General features: G+C 46.8%; 1 protein-coding gene and 1 long non-coding RNA gene across 3 annotated transcripts in view; one reads left to right on the top strand and one right to left on the bottom strand.

Moving 5' to 3' along the window:
- Positions 1-10,311, top strand: part of LOC138581033 (uncharacterized) — a 470,134-nt gene extending 459,823 nt beyond the window's left edge. The window contains exon 6 of one of the 2 annotated variants that reach the window (XR_011304409.1): positions 10,217-10,311. This is a non-coding gene — a long non-coding RNA (uncharacterized lncRNA). Of the gene's footprint in view, positions 1-1,143; positions 3,310-10,216 lie in introns of those variants that run through there. The other variant, XR_011304408.1, reaches the window with a different exon arrangement.
- LOC138581031 (sulfotransferase 1B1-like) overlaps positions 1-15,079 on the bottom strand; it is a 537,627-nt gene that overhangs the window by 310,314 nt on the left and 212,234 nt on the right. The window lies entirely within an intron of this gene.

The following is a 15,079-nucleotide window of genomic DNA, read 5'->3' as shown; positions in this document are numbered from 1 at the left end:
ATGGTGTAAACTCTGTTTACACCATGGTGGATGGTGGATTTACCGCCCCATTCCAAGGTGAGTGGGGCGGTAAATCCCCATTTCCCATCCCCATTCCCATTTTTGCCCCATAGGGCATAATGGGAGTGGGGAAGGCGCTAATTACGCCGCCGTAAATTACGGCGGCGTAATTAGCACCATGGCAGGTTAGCGCCATGGATTTTAACGCCTGCTAAAAGCAGGCGTTAAAATCAGATCAGGCGTTAAGGGTTAACGGTGGCGTTAACCCTTAACGCCTGAGTTGTAATGAGGCCCAATGTATTGAGGAAGGGCAATGTGGGCGAAGTGAAAAAATGCAATCGCGAGAGTAATACTGATTGCTGAAAATGGAAAGTTACACTTCAGCGTAAATATTGAGGTCGCTGTCATATGCTGTGTCATATTGAGTATGGGATTTGCAACTTGAATTCGTAATGCAGAGTGGACTGTGTGGAGAGATTGGGTCGTGCACTCCAAGGTGATGTGAAGAATTCGGCGAGTGATGCGTACCTGGTTTAGGTATGTGGTTATGGTAAGAATGTAATTAGCACCATGGCAGGTTAGCGCCATGGATTTTAACGCCTGCTAAAAGCAGGCGTTAAAATCAGAATCAGGCGTTAAGGGTTAACGGTGGCGTTAACCCTTAACGCCTGAGTTGTAATGAGGCCCAGAGACTTGAACGTCCTTTAACACAGCAGCTCATTCTTTCATCTTCTAACTAACCCACTCATTGAGCAGAAGAAATTAAAAGAATAAAAAAACTTCAATTCAATCTTCACTGAAGACAGAAACTTAATTGTACTTAATCTGCAATTCATTCTCTCAAATTTACATGAAACTCCTTTCCTGATCTGGCGAAATTTGAGAATAAAGATTTCAATTGAAATATTCTCAGAAGACAGATTTCATTTTACAGAGAGAGGTGCATCAGTTGTTACCAGGTTATAGAACTCAAAGGAGCTGTTAGTCAAAATTTAACCTAATCTGCATAGACACATTTCCATTAGTCTTCCAGAGTTCCAGGAAGACTATACAGGTACAACAATAACCTTTTTTTCTGAGTTTTCTTTAGGAAGAAATAGTAAGTTTAAAGGGGAATAACGTCTTGCTTTCTATCCTCTACAGGTGGAGCTCGGCTGGTTGGAGTTGGAGCTACCTGTGTTCTGTTTTTTATTTTATCCACTTCCCCTTTCCCCCAGGGATGTTGAGACTTTCCCTGTTTCATTCAGTGGAAGACTACACATCCAGGAGAGACTGTGGGGCTCAGCATCTCCTGCGGATCAAGAATCAGGACCGGACACTCAAGAGAGAGCTGTGAGCTATGCAACCTTAATTTAAAACAGGCTTTCCACAGAGATCCTGCAACTGCAGATGTTCTCCAGGGGTTCAAGGCAGTTCAATTTATTTATTTAAAATCAGATCAGGCGTTAAGGGTTAACGGTGGCGTTAACCCTTAACGCCTGAGTTGTAATGAGGCCCAATGTATTGAGGAAGGGCAATGTGGGCGAAGTGAAAAAATGCAATCGCGAGAGTAATACTGATTGCTGAAAATGGAAAGTTACACTTCAGAGTAAATATTGAGGTCGCTGTCATATGCTGTGTCATATTGAGTATGGGATTTGCAACTTGAATTCGTAATGCAGAGTGTACTGTGTGGAGTGATTGGGTCGTGCACTCCAAGGTGATGTGAAGAATTCGGCGAGTGATGCGTACCTGGTTTAGGTATGTGGTTATGGTTAGAATGCCTGGTGCACGCAGTTGTCAGGGGATGACACAGCAGCGGTGCGTAAGGATGTTTTTCAGGTTTAAATACTGAGTTATGGTTAGGTTACATGTTATATCTTGTAGTCATTAGAGCACTTTGTGCAAAGATGCAGAGTAGATTCGCTGGTTTTTGGTATGGTTACATGGTTAGGATACGTGGTGTTCACCACTGCTATCATTGGAGAACTCAGTTGTTATGTGTAAGGATGTTTTTCTGGTTTAAGTAATGAGTTATGGTTAAGATAATGGTTTGTATACTGTTGTAAAATGAAGATTTGGTTTCTATGTGTAAAGAAGTTGACTTTGCTGGGAAAGTGTCACCAGTATTGTCACTTGAGCTTGGAATGGTTGTCACACACGCAAGATGAGAGTGGTAAGGGTTTGGTTGGGGACGCCCGCCAGCCAATCTGCGTGTTGTGAATTTTAAAGGCGTTTCATGACTGGTGGAGAATTAGCGTTTCTAGTCAAAATGCTGACAACATAGTTTCTTCAGTTTGTATTTAGATTAACTGCACTACCCTTCCCTGGGTTTTGTTTTACAGTTTGATCTCTTTTGACCCTTGCCCATCTGCCACTGGGAGCGTGATTTGGTAACTGTTTTGTTTTTTTGATGGTTTTCAATGTTGCCTTGCCAGCATATTGAGACTGCTTGTGAGTAGATTGTGTGCTGTGTTCGCTGCGCCTGCACCCTTTTGGCTGTGTCAGTGTGTGTGTGAGTGTTTGAGGTTTCCTCAATTCTTGGTGTTTACTTAGTGAACCAGAGTTTGATGACATCTACATAAGTTAATACAGTTTCTTGATGATCCAGAAGGGGCAGCGTTTTAGCCCATTTAGGGGCATGGTAGAGCTCTGGAGTGGCAGTCTGGAGGTCCGTCTATGGCAGAGATGGATGTATGGTGTCTGTTTTTTTTTTACAGGTGGCGGAGGAACATAATTTAGTAGCTCATAGAGGGGCAGGTTAGTGCTCTAGTGTGGCAGCCTAGATGTTCATTTGTGGCATTAATGGATGGGAGGAGTCATTTGATATGGGGTTTGGTAGGGTCTGTAGTCTATAGGTTGTGATGCTGCCTCTGGTGGCATGTTAGTTATGCCTGGTTGGGTTCCTCTGTCTCCTGGTGAGGAACCAATTTTGGTCTTAGAGGAGGTGTGAGAGTGTGAGAGTTGTTTGAGTGGTGTTTGCAAAACATTAGTGTGAGTGTGATGTCTGAGTGTGACGTCTCCATTGTTCATTTGATAACGGGGGGAGGTGTGTTATATCTGAGTGTGAGTGTGACATTTCCATTGTTCATTTGGTAACGGGGGAGGTGTTTTATATCTGAGGCCTAACCCTGTATGCATGTCTTGGTGAGTGGTGATGTCTGTATGGAATGTTAGCGAGGAACCCTGTGTGCCTGAGTAGAATGTTGTTTGGTTGGTGTTCTGACTGAGGCAGCTGATCAAGATGCAGCCTGGGTGGTGGGAGCTAGTGGGCGCTCCACAAGATCTCGCTTGATGTAACCTGATTGCCATCATGTGGTCATGAAGAAATAAACCTTTGAACTATACTACTGTGCACGCGTCTTATTGGGACACCTACACCATACCAATTACCATTCCTGTCCCCCAGGATTCCAGCAGCGCCAAAGCCTCCAAACAAAATGCCAATTGGCCCTCATTGGGGGCATAAAAGGAACACGGAATGATGGGCCGCTGGCGCAGACACCCATTCACCACTGGCAGCCATCCATCCATTTCCCTCTTACCTGGGTCACCTCGAGTCCCAAGCTACCTCGTGTCAAAATACATTCAATAAACAACTACATTCCTCCCTTGAGAAACTACTATAATACTATAAGGAGCTTGTGAATGCACTTCTGATAACTAGGCAGCATGAGAGGTCGGCAGTGCATCCTACAGAATGTGGGAGTGGTCTGGAACCTGGTGTTCCCTGAGGGTTCTGGGAAGGACAGTTGGGGATTACAGGATGGGAGATGAAGCTGGAATGATGTATTTACCTGTTGCGCCCCAGCTATCCCGGCCTAATCTCGGTAACTACGAATAACACTCATACCTTCCTTACCTGCTGGCTCCAGAGTCATCTCTGTCTTCTGTCTACCTTTCTGGGCCACATACACTACAAATACCCACTCCTGCCTTCCTGGCTGGGCCTGAGGGCCACCATGACTTCCTTAATTCTTTTCCCCCTCAGTGCGTATTCCTCTCCTGCTTTGTGTTTGGTCTCCTGCACGAAGAGAACGTCCAAGTTGGACTGTCTAAACTCTCGTACCAGCATGGAACGCTTCTGAGGCGAATTGAGGCACTGCACATTAAACAAGCCCACCTTTATCACCTTTCTATGTTCTTGATGAGCCATCCTTTACCTGGTAGCTAATGAAATAGGCGACCCTCTGATGGAGTTTTGCTCTTTCCTTCCGGCACTGGTGTGCAGGTTAGCGGAAGAGCTAATAACCAGAGCCCAGGTCATGGTGTGCTATCGGAATTTCCTCATGCAAGTCACTCTGCCCCAATGCGTGCGATTCGCCAAGTTATTATTCTGTCGGTCCGTGGTTGTCACTGCTTCACCCACCTCTGGGTTGCGATCTTTGACTTCCCGTGCCTCAGGACTCCTTTTGCTTCCTCCGACGAGGTGACCCTATACTCCTCTGCTCGGAATTAGAAAGAAAGGGTGAACTGAAACCACCACCGGTATCGGGTATTGAATATTGTTCTACCGCAGCCACTGTGTTAGCGGGCAACAGTCTCATCGTTTGTTCAGGGTCATTGCCGATAGGTCCTGGAAAATTTGTACTTGGTGACCTTCAAACAAGATCTGATCTTTCTCTCTGCAGTATGGCTGCTGTGTGCTGAAAGTAATGACACTTCACCAAGACTGATCTTGGCCCTTCGAGGACCTTCTAGCCTGATGGATCCTGTCAAATGCGATTTCCAGAGAGGACCTTTCATCAAAGAGTCTGTTTATTAAGGTGAGGACTCGACATTCCAGGGAAAGATTGGATTTGCCCTGTACTTCTTTTAGGCCCAGCATACGGAGGTTCGACATCTCTCCCTGTTCTCTAGGTCATCTACTTTTAGCTTCAAATCTCTTTGTCCATCTTCATTTCCGTCAAATCTGCTGATAGTTTTCCAGGGATTACAGCTTAACCTCAACCTTATCAACGCTGCCCTTAAACTCTGTGATTGCAACGGTGAGTCTGCTCTTTAAAGACAAACTTCTTCCAGGAGCTGTCGGGTGTCCACCTTGGTAGACCATGCCTGGTCCCCATCGGTAGTGGAGGGGTGCATGTCCATCTTTGTCACTTCATTGTCCCTAGGCTGCCTACAACAGCTGTGTAACACTGCTGCAGTGCTGGGGTTCAGCATATGGCAGTTGTCTGATTATATTGCGACACTGCAAGAGAACTCATGGGTAGATCCAACCCTGAATGCACTTGGACCCTGTTTGCCAGGTTCATGTTGGAGGTACAAGCTGGGGGGTCTCACCTGATGACCGAGGTTTTCCGCCCCAGGGCCTGGGGTGGCAGACCTCGGCCGCCCCAGTACGCACACCACGGTTGCCCAGCTTTTACCCTTTGTGGCCTCCAATAGGATGTGATTGGTTGAGATAATAGAGGCACTCAATGTCAGGTTTCACTGTAAATTGGGGATTTGGTGGTTTTTCTTATAGATTCCTTACAATAAATTGTTAGGGACTTAGAATAATTTTGACATAACAATCTTTATAGATTAGTTCAGTTTTTATTATTTGTGTTGCCTTAACTTCCATTGCATTTTAGGAGAATTCCCCAAGCCATCATGGTGGTCAGGAAGCTGGGCTTTGACTGGTCTGGAGTAAGCTACAAGGTGATTGGTTGTGGCGGAAGCTTGGAGTCTGTTTGAGAGTCCTAAACTGCCTTTCATTGTCCTCCATTTTCTAGGAAGGTCCTGTTTAGTTTATCCCCCAAATCTAGGCCCAAATTCAGTCCCAATAAAGTTTTCCAGGTTGGAGTGAGAGCAGTAACATACAAGGATCTACGTGGGACAAGACATAGTCCGGAGATATAGGGCCTCATTACGAGTCTAGCGGTAGGGGATACAGGGCACTGGTAAGGAGACCGGTGCTGGTAATCCCCTACCGCCCGATTCCGAGGTCCCCTAACGGGAACCGCTAGGGACGTGTGGTCGGACCCTACGGGTCCCGTTAGGGGACCAGGCCGCTAATCCCATGCCTGCCATTAGCCCTATGGGGGCTCAAATGGGAATGGGGAAGGGTTGGTGCAATGTGGATTTACCGGTCCCGGCAGGGTCGGACTAGACCGGTAAGTCCCCATTGCACCACACCGGACTCGGTCCCGTTATTAGTGGCAGTCATGGCGCAAATAGTGCCATGACTACCACCAATCACGTAATGAGGCCCATACTCTTCTGTCAAGTTATGAAATTATTGTTGTCAAGAATGTTTTAGGTATTTAGGTTAAAAGGAAATTTCAAGCTCAGTGTTTGCTATGTGCTTCATTTTTGATAAAAAAAGAATTTACAGTCAATTGTATTTGGTAACGTCTCTACGACATTTTATTGCTTCTAAGTGATCGACTTTCTTCAAATAAAAGAAATGTTACCTGATCTGCTTGTTCTGAGAAGATCTTTAGACTCTGGTGCGCATCTGGGGAATTCTAGCCTCCTGTGAGAAGAACGCTAGTCACCCGCGCATGTGCAGAGTCTTTTAAATGACTCAATTGGGCGAAACGCTTCGGCAGATATTTTTCCACCGGCAGAGCTGAGAGACTAGTGGTTACTGCTGTTGCGCGCATGCGCTCTGAGTCAGATAAAGTTATTTTTATTGTTGATTTTGTTTTAGCCCTCGCACAACGATCTTTTAGAGGTAGTGTCTCCGATCGTAATGCATATGCGCCAAGATTAGTGTTTCAGGAAGTCTTCTGGTGAATCACTAAAAGTTAGTTTCCGATATAAAAGTTAAGTACGAAATACAGTGAGCACGAAAAGCTAATCTAAAAAAGACAGAGGGCCTCATTACAACCTTGGTGCTAAGTGCACCAACTTTACCACCATGGTGTAAACTCCGTTTACACCATGGTGGATGGCGGATTTACCGCCCCATTCCAAGGTGAGTGGGGCAGTAAATCCCCATTTCCCATTTTCCCTTCCCCATTCCCATTTTTGCCCCATAGGGCATAATGGGAGTGGGGAAGGCGCTAATTACGCCGCCGTAAATTACGGCGGCGTAATTAGCACCATGGCAGGTTAGCGCCATGGATTTTAACGCCTGCTAAAAGCAGGCGTTAAAATCAGATCAGGCGTTAAGGGTTAACGGTGGCGTTAACCCTTAACGCCTGAGTTGTAATGAGGCCCAATGTATTGAGGAAGGGCAATGTGGGCGAAGTGAAAAAATGCAATCGCGAGAGTAATACTGATTGCTGAAAATGGAAAGTTACACTTCAGAGTAAATATTGAGGTCGCTGTCATATGCTGTGTCATATTGAGTATGGGATTTGCAACTTGAATTCGTAATGCAGAGTGGACTGTGTGGAGAGATTGGGTCGTGCACTCCAAGGTGATGTGAAGAATTCGGCGAGTGATGCGTACCTGGTTTAGGTATGTGGTTATGGTAAGAATGTAATTAGCACCATGGCAGGTTAGCGCCATGGATTTTAACGCCTGCTAAAAGCAGGCGTTAAAATCAGAATCAGGCATTAAGGGTTAACGGTGGCGTTAACCCTTAACGCCTGAGTTGTAATGAGGCCCAGAGACTTGAACGTCCTTTAACACAGCAGCTCATTCTTTCATCTTCTAACTAACCCACTCATTGAGCAGAAGAAATTAAAAGAATAAAAAAACTTCAATTCAATCTTCACTGAAGACAGAAACTTAATTGTACTTAATCTGCAATTCATTCTCTCAAATTTACATGAAACTCCTTTCCTGATCTGGCGAAATTTGAGGATAAAGATTTCAATTGAAATATTCTCAGAAGACAGATTTCATTTTACAGAGAGAGGTGCATCAGTTGTTACCAGGTTATAGAACTCAAAGGAGCTGTTAGTCAAAATTTAACCTAATCTGCATAGACACATTTCCATTAGTCTTCCAGAGTTCCAGGAAGACTATACAGGTACAACAATAACCTTTTTTTCTGAGTTTTCTTTAGGAAGAAATAGTAAGTTTAAAGGGGAATAACGTCTTGCTTTCTATCCTCTACAGGTGGAGCTCGGCTGGTTGGAGTTGGAGCTACCTGTGTTCTGTTTTTTATTTTATCCACTTCCCCTTTCCCCCAGGGATGTTGAGACTTTCCCTGTTTCATTCAGTGGAAGACTACACATCCAGGGGAGACTGTGGGGCTCAGCATCTCCTGCGGATCAAGAATCAGGACCGGACACTCAAGAGAGAGCTGTGAGCTATGCAACCTTAATTTAAAACAGGCTTTCCACAGAGATCCTGCAACTGCAGATGTTCTCCAGGGGTTCAAGGCAGTTCAATTTATGGTGCACAATCAATTACAGGTTATGCGAGACAGCCCACTGTCAATAATAAGGCACAGTCCTCGGGCCCAATCTGCTTAATCCTCAACACGCTCACACACCCCCAGGCTGCTTTCCTTTTTTCCTGGGGTCTCCACCTTCCCGCTGGAGCCATGTAGGATGGATCTGTAATATAGTCCCTACTGGGCGTGCAGAATGGGACACTCACTCACCCAGCGCATTGCAGCTCCCCATATGCCTGCTGCTTGCTTCCTCAGTACCTACTCTCAGTGCTTCCGCCGCCCGATGATAACGCTGGCCTGCTGATGTGCTTCGATGATGTCGGGTCGCCCGGTGTGGCTTCCCGAGCCATCTCACCTAAACTGCAATACCAGTGCGTGTAACAAGACTCCTGCTGTCTTCCAGTGCGCCTGGAGGGCTGCCGAACGCAGCATGTCTCCAGCAAGGAACACTTCTCCCAAGGTCCTGCTGCAATGACAGCGCCAGCAAAATGGCTCACGCGGCTCTCCCCGCTGGGACCCTGCCATCAGCTTCCGTCTCTGGGTTCTCAGTCTAACGGGGCAAAAAAATCAAAAATTGCATACAATTATTTTTTGATGCGTTAATAACGGAAATAGCAGTGCTTCCAAATCATGCTACTTGGCTGTGCCTGTAACATCCTGCTGCACAATGAAATTGTGAGCATATTTGTGTTTTTTTTTGCCTGCAAACCTTACCACCATGCAGTTCTTTCAACATTGCTGCCCTGGCCTCATCTCCATCTGAGGCTGTATGTGCAATCCTGCCTGCCCCTATTGTGCTCTAGCATTGGTTGGGGAGTTGTTCTTCCTGACCAATGAGGGACCGGCAGTCTTTTAGCCGGCCCCTCACCAAAGGCCCACTTCTAAGGCCCCTGTCTGCTTCCTGTTTGCTACCAGAATGCTACATGAGACCTTTGTCACAACCCAACCCTTCCTGTGGTGGCTACCACACACAGCTATGAAACTGGACTACCACGACTCTTTTACCTCACTCACCATGGGTTAGTTCCCTCCTTCTGATTGCCCTTTTCTCCCTCCTGGTTCCTTTCACTCCCTTCTCTGCTTGTTCTCATAGTTCTCATTCGTATGCTCTCACTACTAACTTCTAATTCATACCTCAATTCTATACCTACTGTGCCTTAGCATTTAAACTTTGAAAGTCAAATTTGGGTGTGTTTTGCTGTGAGGAGGGAGGTATGGAGAGGGGCACCGAGGGTGCGGGGACGGGCTGGCTGAGGGGTGCCTTGTGAGCGCCGGTGCTGGCGGCGCCTGCACCGCCGCAGCCTAGAGATGTGCGGGACGCGGGGGAATTGCCACGGGTGGGCCGTCAGGAGCCGAGGGGGCCTGCTCGGCCTCCATCACCCGGGACGCCTGTGCTGCCGCAGCGCTGGCCCCTCTGAGATTGGCCCGGGGTGCCGATGCTGCAGCAGAGCAGGACAGGCCCACAGACAAATGGGCTGTGGGCCGGCCCATTTCCCTCCGGCGTTGGACGGCAGCCGAGCTCGGGAACACGAGCACCAGGCACAGCCAGCCGCTCAGCGTCGGAGGGGTTAAAAGTAACCCGCAATCCACTGCCAGGGGACTCAATCAACCTCCCCTCCCCTTATATGTAACGATAACAGGCCCTGGACATCCCACACAATGGGCAGACCACAGAACGCCAGACACGGGGCGGAGCCTGCAGGGGGCTCACACGCTGGGCTGCTCACGTGTGCAACAGCAGCAGCCAAGGGACTGGAGGCTTGAAGGGAGGTCTGGGGTCGACCAACAGGAGAAAGGGAATAGGAAGGGAGAAGGCAGCTCTATATCAAGATGGAGGGCTCCCTGAGTCTCATCCAATCAGAGTGAGGGGAAGGGGCTGATCCCGGATTGGCCCTCTTACAAACCTAAGACTGGGTATAAAAGGGACTGGCCTAATAGCATTTCTGTTGCTTTTTGCAGGGACAAGGAGAGGAGTGTGGAAGCGACTGGTGGGCCTATCCGTGGCAGAGTGAGTAGGAGAATCCTCACAAGGAACTTATACCCCAGGCTTTAACCCACAGTGAAGTAACTGTACAAAAGTCGGGACCCGTCCTTTATTGTTTAAACCCTGAACATTATCAGTGAATGAAATAAAGTTCTCTCAAGCATCAATACCGGCTCCTGTCCTGATTGTCACAAGTGGCGTAGTCGGCAGGATAAAGAGAACCCCATGGAAAAAATCATCCAAACACTGTCAGAGGGGCAACAACAACTACAACAGCTCCTCCAAATACAGGCCCAGCAGCCGGCAGCTGACCGCCAGGCCTTCCAACAGGCTATCCAATTGCAGGGCACCCTCCAGACTGCATCCCAGGAGAAGAAACATGAGACCATCCTGCACCTAACAGATGCAGTTACTAGCTCTCGAAACCAGCCTATGGTCCCTTCCGCCATCTTGCAAAAGTTTAAGGAAGGCGAGAACCCATCGTTCTTCTTCACGGGGTTCGAGAGAATAGCCCGAAATGCTCAATGGCCCGTGGACCGATGGGGACAGTACGTCGCCCCCTTGCTATCAGGCATAATGCAAGGAGCTTACCAAGCAGTAAACCCAAATGAAACCACCCCCTATGCCGAAATAAAGAAGGCAGTATTGGACCGTTTAGGTCTTGATGACGAAGCCTACAGGATGAAGCTACGAGACACTAAGCTTAAACCCGGAGAAAATCCACGTCAGTTATATTATCGAGTTAAAGATCTCGTAGAGAAATGGTTGCAAGTGCCTGGCCCAGGCATACAAGATATATTGGATAAGGTCACCCTGGAACAGTTCATCGAGGCCCTTCCCCCTCTAATGCAAAGGTGGGTCTGACAACATCACAGGCCCACCTTAGCAGAAGCAGTGGACATAGCTTCCGCCTACCAAAAGGCCGGAGGGGGGAACAAACCCTTTGGGTCTGGCCCATCCAACCGTAGAATGTTACCCCTTAATGAGTCACCTATATCCAAGGGATCTAGAGCTACATTGCCAAGGTGGAGACCAGTGGAGGAACGCCCTCTCCGACAGGAGGAGAAAAAGACCAGCTTAGAAGGCCGTTCACCCACGTTGGCTATAGGATTCCGTCAACCGCAATGCTATGACTGTGGCGAATGGGGCCATATAGCCCGCTTTTGCCCCCGAAGAAGAGGAACAGAGCTGATGGAAATTGGGTTTATGAAAGCGGAACCAGATCCCCAGTTCAAGGGACCATATACCATGGACATCAGGGTGGACGGGATCCCAGCCAGAGCAATACCCGATACCCGACAGCAGAAGCAGACAGACTGCCGTACTGCCAACGTAAGTGATTCGCCTTACCTCTCTAATATGCAAGTACCCATACGCTGTATCCACAGGGACGTAAAGGCTTACCCCATGAAATCCGTAAGACTAGAAGTAGGCCATAACATTACAGAGATGTGAGCTGCCGTCCTCCCTTCCTTACCCGCCCCGGTTGTCATCGGAACCGATCTACCCCACTTCCACCAGGCCCTTAATGCCCTGGACCACAATTGGTGGGGCGAAGCACCTTTTGCCCAAGAACCAATACACCCAGGCACCCAGAACTATAAAAAAAACAATACTAAAAAAATGCAAGGCCGACTTGCTCGGTGTGAATCCATATATGCCACCCAACGAATAGCCTGGAACCCTGAGGATCATGAGGAGTCCATCCGGGGAGAGACCCTGACAGACCCCACCCTAAAGATGACCCGGGAAAAAGCCACCCCAGAGAGGGATCCAGACCTAACCAATGGACCGGGTTTCACCTCTAGGCAAGGTCTAATATATTGAGTCCACCAAACTGAGGAAGGCGTTCGAAAGCAGCAATTACTTCTACCCAAGCCCCATCGTATGATTATCCTCCAACTGGCACACAATCACCCATGTGGGGGCCATATGGCCTCCTTAAAGACTCAGCAAAACATCGTAAAATGATTCTACTGGCCAGGAATCTATGGAGAAGTAGCTAAATTTTGCAAAGAATGCAAGACCTGCCAGTTGACAAGCGGAGAAAAACCAGATAAGGCCCCGTTACAACGTATGCCGTTGATCACCATACCCTTCCAGCGCATCGGCATGGATCTTGTAGGTCCACTGGAACCGGCAAGTAGGGGGTACCAGTACTTGTTGGTTATCGTGGATTATGCAACCAGGTACCCTGAGGCGTTCCCCAAAAGGGGACATCAGCTAAACAGATATGCAATCAGCTAATCCTTTTTTTTCACGGGTGGGCCTGCCTACCGAGATCCTTACCGATCAAGGAACGAACTTCATGTCAACCATCATGTGACAGGTCTGTGAAAGGTTACAGATAAAACAGTTACGTACCTCGGTCTATCATCCTCAGACGGACGGATTGGTGGAAAGTTATAACAAAACCATAAAGAAAATTCTGAAGAGAGTGGTAGGACCTGAAGGAAAGGACTGGAGCAGAGTCATACCTCTAATCCTAATGGTCCTGAGGGATACGCCCCAATCCTCCACTAGGTCTCACCTTTTGAGTTATTATTCGGGAGACAGCCTCAAATAATTCTGGATCTGGTTAAAGAAGACTGGGAGAACAACCAAGAAACCTCTTTAACCAAATATGCTGAAGAACTACGGGAACACCTATCCACCCTGAGAACAATGGCTGAAACCAATCTAGGACTGGCACAAGACAACCAAGAGAGGACATATAACAAAGGGAGCCGTCTAAGGAAGTTAGAACCAGGGGAACGGGTACTAGTCTTGTTACCCACCAGCACCAACAAACTGTTAGCCCGGTGGAAAGGGCCGTATGTGGTGAAGGACGTAGTGGGGCCGGTTAACTATAGGATACATCAACCCGACCAAACCCCTTTCAAGAAAATATATCACATCAACCTCTTGAAAAAGTGGACAGAATCCACCCTGGTTGACATCCTGACAACCTATGGGATAAGGGAGAAAACACTATACAGCCAACTGCAAGCAGTGCAATGGGGTGCAACCCTGACGGACCTAATGAAGAACGAGATCCGGGAAACACTCAAACCCCATATAGACTCCTTCTCCCCACTACCTGGCAGAACCAATCACATAGAGCACCGGATTGAGACCCAACCCGGACAAACGGTCAGACTCTGACCTTACAGGAACCCAGATGCCCGAAGACAGGTCATAAGGAGGGAAATAGAAGAAATGATCAGTTTGGACATCATAGAACCGTCTACCAGTGCTTGGTGTCCACCCATCGTACTTGTGCCCAAACCGGATGGGTCAAACTGGTTTTGCATGGATTATAGACAGCGCAACACAATCTTACAATACGAGGCCTGCCCCATGGCCAGAATGGATGAACTGCTAGAAAGGCTAGGTTCTGCCCGTGACCTTAGCACCTTAGACCTCACCAAGGGGTACTGGCAGATCCCGCTCCGGAAGTCAGATAAGGAGAAGACCGCCTTCTCAACACCTCAGGGGCTCTTCCAGTACAAGGTTCTGCCCTTCGGGTTACATGGGGCCCCGGCCACCTTTCAGAAATTGATGGATGTTCTTCTGCAGCCACACGACAACTACGCTGCTGCTTACCTCGACGATATCATGGTATACAGTGCATCGTGAAGAGAGCATCTGGTTCATCTCCAAGAAGAGGTTTACACTCAAACCCAGGCCGGTCTTCACATTAATCCAAAGAAAACAGTCCTAGGGGCCCAGGAAACTAAATCTAAGCAATTCAAAACATTCCAGAAGCAAATAGGGGCGTTCTTGGGGTTTATTGGGAATTATAGACGCTTCATACCAAACTTCTCAACCCTAGCCGCACCTTTGACCGACGCCTTGAAGAACGGTGGTTCTCTGAACCTATCCAGCAACCCTGCAGCTCTTTTGGCAGTCAAGGAACTGAAACACAGCATATCTACGCATCCGGTGTTATTGTGTTCTGATTTCCGGAAGCATTTCTACTTACTTTTTTAAAATTTTATTTATTGTTGTCATTTTAATCAAGAAAAAAAAATCTTGATTTTTTCAACATTACAGCATATAAAAATTCTTTGATAAAATACATCATTTATACATACATAATATTTGATAAAGAAGAGAAAATAAATTGATATATATTTTTAACACAATTATTTAAAAACATGGAAATCAGACCGGTTAACAGATTTTTCTTGCTTATTCATTTTTAAACCATACAAAAAATTCAGAATAGCATATCTAACAGATTTTCTTGCAGTGTGAAATAACAAATTCCATAATTCCGTAGTAGACTCAATATATGGTCCTTCAAATAAAGGTTTAAAGGACAAAATCCTCTGCGGAAGTAGTATTACACATTCTGCACATAAGTGTCTTAAAGTTTCCGAAGAAGATTGACAGTATCGACAGGGCAGTGCTTCTAGTGGTAGAAATTTTCTTCTGCATAATATTTCATGGGTAGGCCATATGTTTAAACGAAAGCGCAGAAAATCACCCCTTTGGTGGGAATTTGGAAATAGCATTAAGTAAGGCTCCACTATATCGTAACGTTTTAAGTTGAATGGGTTATCTATGAATGCCTGATATGAGGTACAGGCATTCCTTATCTTGATCCAATCAAATTTCCATAATCGCTTCTTTGCCGCATTAGGGTTGTTGATCAAAGTGACATCAGAAAGATTCAATTGGTCAAGAATTTTCTGCGCTTTCATTCGCCACATAGTAGGAAAATTATCTTTTGATTTTAACAGATAATTCGCTAAAATATACATTAGCCCCTCAAAGTTTCTTTCAATTACCATTAAACATTTCCTAAATAAGGAACAAAGTTTCCATTTATATGTTGCATATAGCGACAAAAG

The sequence above is a fragment of the Ambystoma mexicanum genome, chromosome 3p, assembly GCF_040938575.1.
Source record: "Ambystoma mexicanum isolate Mex_15411 chromosome 3p, UKY_AmexF1_1, whole genome shotgun sequence".
NCBI lineage: Eukaryota > Metazoa > Chordata > Amphibia > Caudata > Ambystomatidae > Ambystoma > Ambystoma mexicanum.
Note: the sequence above shows the minus strand (reverse complement) of the source record. Positions and strands in the feature narration are given on the sequence as shown.